General features: G+C 44.7%; 1 pseudogene; it reads left to right on the top strand.

Moving 5' to 3' along the window:
• Window positions 1-11,286: 11,286 nt before the first annotated feature.
• Window positions 11,287-11,670, top strand: LOC138789590 (small ribosomal subunit protein eS26 pseudogene; annotated as a pseudogene).
• Window positions 11,671-12,335: the final 665 nt, after the last annotated feature.

Raw genomic sequence — 12,335 nt, 5'->3', positions numbered from 1 at the left:
GGGGGAGAGAAATAAGACATCCCCCGTGCCTCTTTGGGAGCAAAAATTAATACAAGGTAATGTATTATTTTGGGGAAAACGCGGTATGTTCCTGAAGTGGGAACATAGCCCAAAGGTGGAACTTTTTGAGCAAATATCTGCAAATATTTTAAACCAAGACTTACACAAAAATGAGACAATTCCTCCCATAGTATTGTTATACTGCAGATTTTGTGTGCAAACCTTTTTTATGATTTTCATAGGGCGGGGGGGAATTTGAATTTTTGCCTGAGGCAGCAGAAAAGCTACAATCGGCCCTGGTTTTTGCATCCACCTACATTTATCTGGAACAGATCAGAAATGTAACAAACTGGCTTGTTGCAAAAGGCGATGTGCCTGGCTTTGTGTGGATCAAACACCTGAATGCAGTAGTGAGGAGGTGTTCACATACTTTTGGCCTTGAGGCATAGGCATAGTACAGCTGTTACTCATGTAAGCATTTTTGTCTAGCAGTAAAGGCTGTATTACTCGGCCGGCCCACACTGTAAGGGAGCGCTGATCTTCTAGTCTATTACACAATTTAATATTCGCACAGCCAAGACTGCATAAACATTGTTAGCCATGTTGATGCAGCTCTTTTTCTTAATCAACCATCGGCCATGCATCTCTTCTCATATGGAGAGGTGATCGGCCAGCGACGTATAATCTTTGGAAACATTGTAAGACAGCAATCAGCCGAGGAACTCTATTACAATGTCTGATTTGGCAGATAATCTCTAAGGCCTTAAAGTTTAAATTTTTTTTGCAGAAATCAATAGTACAGGCGATTTTAAGAAACTTTGTACTTGGGGTTTATTAGCCAAAAAATGAATTTTTATTATGAAAAAGCAGTTTGAAGCTCTACCCCCTGTCTTCATGTTTGTCCATGGAGAGGGAAGGAGTGGAGGGAGATGAGGCACCACAACAAAACAAAGAGTTAATTTACAGCTACATCACCGGGCTATCTCTGAAGTCATCACTGACCTCTCTGACCTCTGAATACCAACTTTCACACAGCTCCTGCTGTGTAATCCTTTGTTCTGTGCTGTTGAGGTGACTAATCTCCCTCCTCCCCCCTCCCCTCTCCATAGGTTACACAGGGCTCGACTGATGTATAAGAGTCGAGATTTCCTGCTAATGAGCAGTGAATGTGGGGGGGGGGGGGTTTGGGGAAAGTCTTTTTGAATGCACATTATGGCATATTTGCCTAATAAACCCAATAACAAAGTTTGTTAAAATTGCCTGTACTATTGATTTCTGCAATAAAAATACGACAGTGACACTTTAACCCCTAGGCGACCCTGGGCGTACCCGTACGTCCTGGGCCGCCTAGGGATGTTTAGAGCGGTGCCGCGTGGTTTCGGGTGCCGCTCGTAGCCCGGGACCGCGGCTATTAGCGGGCACAGTCCAATCGCCGTGCCTGCTAATTAAGTAATTGGACACAGCTGTCAAAGTTGACAGCTGCATCCGATTACTTACTGCAGCCCATCCCTGGTGTCTAGTGGGGTGGATCGCCCCCCCCCCCTCTGGACGTGGTCCTGGAGAAGCGATCCACACATCCGGCTCAGGCCGGGGTCTGCGCCATAATGGCGCTGATCCCGGCTCGGCACACAAGCAGCAGCCGGAAGCAATCGAGTGCCTATCTCATTGATCTGCGCTGTATAACTATATTAATTTAAAAATCCCCTCCCCTAATAATACTTTTAATCACCCCCTTTTCCCATGTTATAAATAAAAATAAATAAATAAACATGTTTGGTATCGCCGTGTGCGTAATCACCCAAACTATTAATTTATCACATTCCTGATCTCGCACGGTAAACGGTAAACAGCATTTTGGTTGCATCAAATCCAGACATATTTTAATAAGAATTGATCAAAAAGTCGTATATGCGCAATCAAGGTACCGACAGAAAGTAAAGATCATGGCGCAAAAAATGACACCTCGCACAGCCCCATAGACCAAAGGATAAATGCGCAATAAGCCTGGGAATGGAGCGATTTTAAGGAACATATTTGTTAACAATGGTTTGAATTTTTTACAGGCCATCAGATAAAAGAAAAGTTATACATGTTATATATCGTTGTAATCATAACAACTTGAGGAACATATATAACAAGTCAGTTTTACACCAGGGCGAGCGGCGTAAAAACAAAAACCCTCCAAATAAAAGAAATATGTTTTGGGTTTTTTTCAATTTCACCACACATTGAAGTTTTTTCTGCTTTTGCAGTGTACTTTATAAAAAAAATTCAGCCTGTCATTGCAAAGTACAATCAGTGACGCAAAAAATAAGGGCTCAAGTGGGCCTCTAGGTGAAAAAATGCAACTGCTATGGCCTTTTAAGCACAAGGAGGAAAAAACGAAAACGCTAAAATTTTAATTGGCCCAGTCCTCTAAGGGTTAACTTTCCATTGAATCACCATTAGAAGGTGAGGGAGATTAATCTGCTGTCATATCGTAAGATTCTCTTACAGATATGCTTTCATTTTACCAGAGCAATATGGGAAATGAAATCTCAGCTCTGGTTGGTTGCTATAAACAACAAAGAGGATATGATTAGAAGACATCTCGATAAAGCTCCCTAATTCATGTTTCTAGAACCTCATACTGCATGACCATTTTAGCAATGACTGTTAATAGTGAATGCTGGGAACCCTCAGGCTGTAGTCACACATGTTTCTTTTGATGCCGTTTGTTATCTCAACACAAGTGAATTCAGAAGAGGGAGGAAGCATTTCTGTCAATTCTCCCTTCCTTTTAGATCCACTTCTGAGAGATTTATCTGACAGCTTTTTGAAGCCAAAGCCAGGAACAGACTATAAATAGAGAACGTGTCATAAAGGAAAGACTTTGAATTTCTCCTTTTTTTTTTTTATCCATTCCTGGCTTTGGCTTCAAAAATCTGTTAGATAAATCTCTCTAAATAAACTGCATCAATTAGTATTTAGGGTAAATATTCTAACCTACCATACAGCCTGTATAATTTTCCTCCAAGTATGCTCTCCCCTCTGTCTACACTGTTTTCTGCAACTATCATTTTTACACTGGCTTATTGTCCGCAAAGCTATCTGTCTAAACAGGGAATGTGCGGCTGATAATGCAGTTAAATGGCCCCACAGACGACACAGTGATCATTTGTGCAGCCTGGCAGCAAGATTAATTGTGCCTTGAAAAGACACTGCAAACAAAAGCCAATCCCACCGATCAGCGCTCATTTGTGGCCACACATTGGGTCGTGTAAAAGGGGCTTTAAGGTCCTCTTACACTGGCCGATTATCCACAGGCAGGAATGCTTGGCCCATGTAAAACGGTTAGCGATCAGCGTCAACTGATCACATGACCTCTAGCTGGCTGCACTTCTTTCTGTGTAATCAGGTATGTGTGGCTGACTCTAATGAAGTTAAAGGAGAACTCCAGATAAGAAAAACTTCTTTTCTATTAAAAGTACATTAAAAGTTATATAGATGTGTCTATACAATGTATTACCATACCTGTACGGTTCTGCCACACTGGTAGCTGATAGACATCCAGGAAGTCAAAAAAATGCCCCCTGTGCAAATCCACATTGTCTCCTTCTCCTGAGGATACAGCGTGCTGTGTGGTGTTACAGGTAGAGAATACAGTGTGCTGTGTGGTGTTACAGGTAGAGAATAGAGTGTGCTGTGTGGTGTTACAGGTAGAGAATACAGTGTGCTGTGTGGTGTTACAGGTAGAGAATACAGCGTGCTGTGTGGTGTTACAGGTAGAGAATACAGCGTGCTGTGTGGTGTTACAGGTAGAGAATACAGCGTGCTGTGTGGTGTTACAGGTAGAGAATACAGCGTGCTGTGTGGTGTTACAGGTAGAGAATACAGTGTGGTGTTACAGGTAGAGAATACAGCGTGCTGTGTGGGTGGGACCACAATGAAATCATAAATTACTGCAAATAGTTCAGTAACACAATGAAACTGCAATGTGTGAACACAGCCTAGATGTTCTGCAACAGCTTTGGGTGGGGAATAGGCAGGGTGGAGGACTGTAATGAACAGCTGAGGGGAAGCATTGCATTCTGTAACCTGTAGTACAGAGAACTGATAAACCAGGAAGTGCAGAAACACAAAAGAGAACAAAACCCCCCCAAAACAAATGGATTTTGGTAGTTTCAAAAATGGAATAGATAGGTAAGTAATGCTACATGCTTCTGCAAAAGTTTAATTTTTTTAACCTCTACCTGGAGTTCCCCTTTAATATGCTACAAAAACAATACAGTGATTGTTTGTGCGGCCTTGAGTTGTATAAAAATAGTAAAGCATGCTGCATCTCCAGTCTTCTGCACCTGCTGTGGGGATGCTTTTTGTCCCCTGTTGGTCTCTGCTAACAAGACGTGCTCGATTAGCTAGTCAGTTGCTGTAGAGTTGTCCCTCCTCAGTCACTAATTGGCTGTGTGGACAGATCCTATAGGGGTGGAAACCATCAGAGGACCAGTAGTATCAGCAGCAGGGGACCAGAGGAGGGGACTACTTTAAGCAAAGTGTGAGCTGCAGTAGGCCGAGACACTCCTTCTCTTCTAAGCACTGCCATGTGCACAGGCAACAGATCACAACTAATGTATATATATCACTTTCATACCCAGGAGAACCCTCTTTACAAAGTGTGCAGTGTGTGTCTTTGGTGACAAACTGGTCACAGTGTATTGGGCTCTGAAATGGCTAACTGGGGGAGAATTTTCACTCCGCACCATTCGAACACCTGTGGGGCTAATACACATACTACATCCCTCTCTGAAGCACCTGAATGGGTTAACAGACTTACTAAATCTATACTAAAATGTGGTGGGAAAACCTAAAACCTTGCTGTGGGGTCCAGTCATTTCTAGTTAAACCCCTAACAATATGGATATAAAAACGCCTCCTTACAAGCATACAACATATATATACAATATAACAAGCATACAATAATATATAAAAATGATATTACATGGTAATAGTCTTTATGATCTAAGACATATACTGTATGGGTATGAAGCAGTACAAGGGCATGATGAAATACCTACTAAATCTCTTTCCTATCCAATAACTTTCATTCTTGCATGAAAATAGATGAGTAGGTGAGTAGACTAAACAGTCCAATAGTTTTTTTCAGGTAAAATTGTTCCTGTGTTTCCCTACGTATAATAAATACACTGTCTTTCCAAATATGAATTATGAGGATAACCTGATGTGCCTGGGGCCAACTCTCAGCCTAATACTCCATAAGAACAGGATTTGCATAGAACGTATACATCACTGCAGCATGCTTATGGGAAGTGTCTCTTACACTAGTGCCACTACCTTACGCCCAACTCCCTTGCTAGATTTGGGAGTTCCCTGAGAATAATTGTTAGTTCCCTTAAATATAACCAGCAGCACAATAATCGGGTATTTCTGCAGCCTTGCACTGGTATAACGCATGACATTTTAATAAATAAGGCCCCAACCATATAAAAAACAGGAGGCGCTAGCATAATATTTAGTGTCCAACATATACATTTATTAGTAAACATTAAGAAACCTATACAATATCTGCATTGAGAACATAAGGGTAATATATATAACATACAACAACAGAATAATAGGAGTATGTAGTTACATCATGCAACAAAAAGAAGCCTACTGGAGACTGGTACTTACATCTCATCATGACATCAAATTGTAGGGAATATCTTGTCAGTGGGTCAAGGATGTCCAGGGTGTCCATGCCCGTTCATAAAGCTGAACCTTATCATCTGGCATGGCATTCGCAGAAATAAGGTGTGTAAGACATTTCACATAGCGGAGGCATTGAGATCATTGATCATCGGAGAATAACAAATTTACAGTAATTTCAAGTCCACAAACTCCCAAACTATCAGCATTTAACTTCCGCTGCCTGGAGAAGATGGATGCAGCCCGAGGACTGCCTGGAAAACATGGATACATACTTTGTTGGCTAAAGTAAGTTAGCTCATCTCTACCGATCATGTTACTCAAAAATATTTTTACACTCTCTAGCCGGGACCCCGCCAAAGACACTATTTGGCTGAGTTGGTCTGCTGCATCACATCTAAAGTCTTGTCTCAAGACAAGGGATGGTCCGAAACTGCCGAGGTTCGGGTTCGTATGAACCTGAACGCTCGGCATCAGATTCCCGCTGTCTGCCTGCTCCGTGCAGCGGGAGGACCGCCTGGAAAACTGGAATACAGCCTATGGCTGTATCCCAGTTTTCCAGGCGGTCCTCCCGCTGTATCCACCCTCTCCACGGAGGAGGAAGACAGCGGGAATCATTGCCGAGAGTTCGGGTTCATACGAACCCGAACCGAACTTGGTTCGGACCATCCCTACTCAAGACCCATGAAGTAGCCGGACATCGGGGGACCAAAGCAGCGGAATGCAGGCAACAGCACTGGATCAGGGCAGGTAAGTGGATGTGTGTTTTCACCCCTTACCTAAGCATTTCCAAAAAAAGGGGTCCTGGCCAGGGTACCCCTTTAGGAAGAAAAGACATATAGTGAGGGTCTATGGGAGAAAGAATCAGTGACTGAAACAATGCTGTATCTAGAGCAAGCCACTACAAAAAAACATTGAAGGAATAGCAGTTTTTATTCCTCTGTTGATTTGCATCTGCTGCATTTTCTTGGAAAAACAAAGAGAGCAGGTAGAATGCCCAGGAAAAAACATGTGGGTTGTCAAATTTTTTGTAAATTATGTAGCACTCAAATTGGGATGTATAAGGTTATGTTCATACACGTTGCAGTTTTGTTGCAGTGCTGTCATGGTACTGCAGCGTTTTTACTGAAATGACACAGCTTCCGGGTAGCATGAATACTTACCTGTAATTATCGCTTTCCCGCAGCATCATTCCATTGCTCTGATGGTGTTCAGATCAGGCTGGAGCTGACAGGCTCGGACTGGACCACCAGGGGGCTGGGGGATCCCCCGTGGGCCCGCCCCCTTTGAAGGGCCCTGTGCTGGAGGTGGGCCTCCTGTTAAGCCTCTCCCTATAATCGGGAGATCAAGGGGCCCTCAGCTACCTTCCATGGTCCTCTAGTGATAAAAGAACGGCAGCAGGGACCCTTCTTTCACTCCACTACTGTAAAGTCATGGCCCCCCCCCCTCCCCCTGCACTGTAAGTGGTATGGTCCGGTCCTAATCTGCTCCCGGATTGGCTCTCTTCCTGCCTGTCACTAGAGGCTCCCTCTGTCCTCACTGTAAACAAACCCTCACATGTGGCAGCAGGAAGAGGCAGAAAGCTGCACAGAGAAGCAGTAGCAGCCCCCTCCATCCCTCCTGCAGTCATGTCTCCCCCCTCCATCCCTCCTGCAGTCATGTCTCCCCCCTCCATCCCTCCTGCAGTCATGTCTCCCCCCTCCTGCTGCTCTGTGTGCAGTCGGTGCCGGGAAGAAGAGGGAGAGGCTGCAGGCTGCACAGAAGAAAAGGTGGAGATGGAGACTAATGGAGGCCCTGGAGCTTCCTGCATATAGTCAGTGTGAGTTTCTGTATATTTGTATATCCTTTTCATCTGTGTGTGTGTGTGTGTGTGTGTCTGTGTGTGTGTGTCTTTGTAGTGTGGCTATCTGTGTGTGTGTGTGTGTCTGTGTAGTGTGGCTGTGTCTGTGTAGTGTGGCTACCTGTGTGTGTGTGTTTGTGTGCAGTGTGGCTATCTGTGTGTGTGTGTAGTGTGGCTATCTGTGTCTGTGTAGTGTGGCTGTGTGTGTCTGTGTAGTGTGGCTATCTGTGTGTGTGTGTGTGTGTGTGTGTGTGTTTAGTGTGGCTATCTGTGTGTGTCTGTGTAGTGTGGCTATCTGTGTGTGTGTGTCTGTGTGTCTGTGTAGTGTGGCTATCTGTGTCTGTGTAGTGTGGCTACCTGTGTGTGTGTTTGTGTGTAGTGTGGCTATCTGTGTCTGTGTAGTGTGGCTGTGTGTGTCTGTGTAGTGTGGCTATCTGTGTGTGTGTCTGTTTAGTGTGGCTATCTGTGTGTGTGTAGTGTGGCTATCTGTGTGTGTGTTTGTAGTGTGGCTATCTCTGTGTGTGTAAGTGTGTAGTGTGGCTATCTGTGTGTGTGTTGTGTGGCTATCTGCGTGTGTCTGTGTTGTGTGGCTATCTGCGTGTGTCTGTGTAGTGTGGCTATCTATGTGTGTGTCTGTGTAGCGTGGCTATCTGTGTGTGTATATGTGTGTGTCTGTATAGTGTGGCTATTTGTGTGTGTAGTGTGGCTATCTGTCTGTGTGTGTAGTGTGGCTGTGTGTGTGTAGTGTGGCTGTGTGTGTGTAGTGTGGCTATCTGTGTGTGTCTGTGTAGTGTGGCTATCTGTGTGTGTTTATGTGTAGTGTGGCTATCTGTGTGTGTCTGTGTAGTGTGGCTGTGTGTGTGTGTGTGTGTAGTGTGGCTATCTGTGTGTGTGTGTGTGTAGTGTGGCTATCTGTGTGTGTGTAGTGTGGCTGTGTGTGTGTAGTGTGGCTTTCTGAGTGTGTCTGTGTAGTGTGGCTATCTGTGTGTGTGTTTGTCTGTGTAATGTTGTTATTTGTGTGTGTGTCTGTGTAGTGTGGCTATCTATGTGTGTGTCTGTGTAGTGTGGCTATCTGTGTATGTGTGTGTCTGTGTAGTGTGGCTGTGTGTGTCTGTATAGTGTGGCTATTTGTGTGTGTGTAGTGTGGCTATCTGTGTAGTGTGGCTATCTGTGTGTGTAGTGTGGCTGTGTGTGTGTCTGTGTAGTGTGGCTATCTGTGTGTGTGTTTGTCTGTGTAATGTTGTTATTTGTGTGTGTGTCTGTAGTGTGGCTATCTATGTGTGTCTGTGTAGTGTGGCTATCTGTGTATGTGTGTGTCTGTGTAGTGTGGCTATCTGTGTGTGTCTGTATAGTGTGGCTATTTGTGTGTGTGTAGTATGGCTATCTGTGTAGTGTGGCTGTCTGTGTAGTGTGGCTATCTGTGTGTGTGTGTGTGTAGTGTGGCTATCTGTGTGTGTGTAGTGTGGCTATCTGTGTGTGTTTGTGTGTAGTGTGGCTGTGTGTGTCTGTATAGTGTGGCTATTTGTGTGTGTGTAGTGTGGCTATTTGCCTGTGTCTGTGTAGTGTGGCTATGTGTGTGTCTCCGTAGTGTGGCTATCTGTGTAGTGTGGCTGTGTAGTGTGGCCATCTGTGTGTGTCTGTGTAGTGTGGCTAACTGTGTGTGTGTGTAGTGTGGATATGTGTGTGTCTGTGTAGTGTGGCTGTGTGTGTGTAGTGTGGCTATCTGTATGTGTGTGTGTAGTGTGGCTATCTGTGGCTGTGTAGTGTGGCCATCTGTGGGTGTCTGTGTAGTGTGGCTGTGTGTGTGTGTAGTGTGGCTGTGTGTGTGTGTAGTGTGGCTATGTGTGTGTGTGTGTAGTGTGGCTGTGTGTGTGTAGTGTGGCTATCTGTGTGTGTGTGTGTGTAGTGTGGCTATCTTCGTGTGTCTGTGTAGTGTTGCTATCTGCGTGTGTCTGTGTAGTGTGGCTATCTGTGTGTGTGTAGTGTGTGTGTAGTGTGGCTATCTGTGTGTGTGTGTCTGTGTAGTGTGGCTATCTCTGTGTGTGTGTGTGTGTAGTGTGGCTATCTGCGTGTGTCTGTGTAGTGTGGCTATCTCTGTGTGTGTGTGTCTGTGTAGTGTGGCTATCTCTGTGTGTGTGTGTGTGTGTGTGTGTAGTGTGGCTATCTGCGTGTGTGTGTGTGTAGTGTGTGTGTGCACATCTATTATGTATATAGTGTATATTATATAATGTAGTTCTATGGATGTTTATATAGAGACAGTAATGGCCGTCTCTCTAGAATTTTCCTATAGATATTATTATAGATGTATGCAGTGTGTATGTAAACTGTACAGATAAGCGTATAAACTGTATGTAGTAACACATAGATGAGAGATAGTGTATATACTCTCTATATACTTCTATGTAGGGTCTATACCTGCACTCTGCATACATTTATAATAAACTAAAAAACTTCAATGCTCGCTTGCTCCTTGTTCCCCGTTCACTGCCGGCGCAATTACACGTGTCAGCAGCAAGCGGGTGGGTGCGAGGGGGGGGTAGTGCTGCCCGGGTGATTGCTTGATGATCGTCCGGGCAGCCCATAGCAGATAGCAGCGGTCTGCTGCTGCCCTGCTGCCGGCACCAGATTTCTGCTATATTTGTCATTTGTCTTTCAACATGATGAAAGATGAACGACTGCAACGATCAGGTGACATGGTTCATGTCGGCTGATCGTTGTCTTCTATTACACAAGACGATTATCGGCCATAACAGCAGATATCGGAAAAATAGGGCTGATAATCGTTTCGTGCAATAGGGCCTTAAGAGCCAGATAGTGCCCTTGAAGTGTGTGTCTGTGTGTGTATGATTAGATGTATGTATGTAAGGTGTGTATCTGTGTGTGTAGTGTGTGTATGATTAGATGTATGTATGTAAGGTGTGTATCTGTGTGTGTAGTGTGTGTATGATTAGATGTATGTATGTAAGGTGTGTATCTGTGTGTGTAGTGTGTGTATGATTAAGGGTATAAACCCACACACCGTATACGCAGCAGATATGCAACAAAAATGCAGAGGATTTGTTGGTACAGATTTGATGCTGTGTTCAGTTATTTAGATCTAATCTGCTGCGAGTTTGCTGCGAGTTTGCTGCGTATCGCAGCAGCAAATACGCTGCATATACGGTGTGTGGGTTTATACCCTAAATGTATGTATGTAAGGTGTGTGTATCTCAGTATGTGTACAATGTCAGATTATTCCTTAATCCGAATGTACAGATTTATGGAAACAAAAATAGCACACTGTACTAACATGAAAGGTTTGTCATCGGTTATGTTCAGTATATGTATGTAGGGTGGGCCCCTAGAATCAATTTCCCTGGTGGGCCCAGGGACCCCAGTCCGACACTGGGCGCTGACGTCATGTTTCTTCTGACCCCTCTTCCTTCGAAGACCGGAAGTCAGGGTCTTTAATGCGTCTCTATGAGAGCGGCCTCAATAACTGCAGGCCATTAGGAGAAGAGGTCACATGGGCACCAGCAGGAATTGGACAGCGCTGTAGCATTGGGATGACGCCTCATTGCGCCCCTCAATGATCTGGCCCAATTGACTCTAACAGACTGATGGTACATTCGCTTTAAGGCCCTTTTACACAGGCCGATTATATGCTTATTCGCCCAATAATCAGCCTGTGTAAATGGGCCAGAGGTCAGCTGTCGTTGGCTGATTTGATCTTTTGTGTGGCAGTAAAAATCATTGTGTTCTTTTCAGCCTTCTATTCCAAGATGACCAAGAAAAGCAGAAACAACGGACGTGCCAAGAAGGGCCGAGGACATGTGTAGCCCATCCGCTGCACCAACTGTGCCCGCTGCGTCCCCAAGGACAAGGCCATCAAGAAGTTTGTGATCAGAAACATTGTGGAGGCCGCCACTGTCAGGGATATCTCTGACGCTAGCGACTTTGATTCCTATGCTGTGCCCAAGTTGTATGTGAAGTTGCACTACTGCGACAGCTGCGCCATTCACAGCAAAGAGGTCAGAAACCGCTCCCGTAAAGCGTGTAAGGATTGCACGCCACCTCCAAGGTTCAGGCCTGCGGGTGCACCTCTGAGAGCACCCCCTAAACCAATGTAGGAAGACTGGCTAACATATATCTTGTCCAATAAACTGTCCAAAAAAAAAAAAAAAAAAAAACGATAAAAAAAAAATCATTGTGGTCACATATCTCTCTGTCTAAATAGAGTTGTGCGGCCTATAGCATGGTATATGGTGGTTAAATGGTGTATTTAAAAGGGACGAGCAGATGATGCCGTGATGCCCCCCCCCCCTCAAAAAAAAAAAAAAACAATGCAAAGGATTTGATACATAAGACCCAACTTGTCACACCAGTGTAAGAATACTTTCACATGGCAGTATGTAGGTCAGTAAGCCAAAACTAGGACTGGGGCCAAGTCGGGGAAGGCGCACATCTTTCTCTGGGTAGATATGTCTCCTGCTTTTTGCTTACAAACACTGATCCAATATAGTGACCTGAATTCTGCCATGTGAACGTGGCTTAAGAGCGGTGGAGGCCATGGTATTACTGTCCTTATGTTACCCTCTTTACCACCTTCAGCTTTAAGAACTTTCTCAGGCCCACATAGTTTGAGCAGTGCCTCTGCAGCTATAGGCGTCACCCCAGACAGCTGCAGCACAGGATACTACAGAAAGTTAGGAGCCAGCAGAACGTTGTCAGATAACTACTGGCCAATGGGAACAATGCTGAAGGCCATGACATGAGACCGGCTCATTGTAACTGCACATTGCCACAGACTAGAGAAGACGGAGAAAGCAGC

This window comes from Dendropsophus ebraccatus, chromosome 4, assembly GCF_027789765.1.
Source record: "Dendropsophus ebraccatus isolate aDenEbr1 chromosome 4, aDenEbr1.pat, whole genome shotgun sequence".
NCBI classification, from domain to species: Eukaryota; Metazoa; Chordata; class Amphibia; order Anura; family Hylidae; genus Dendropsophus; species Dendropsophus ebraccatus.
This window is presented reverse-complemented; position numbering and strand designations above follow the sequence as displayed.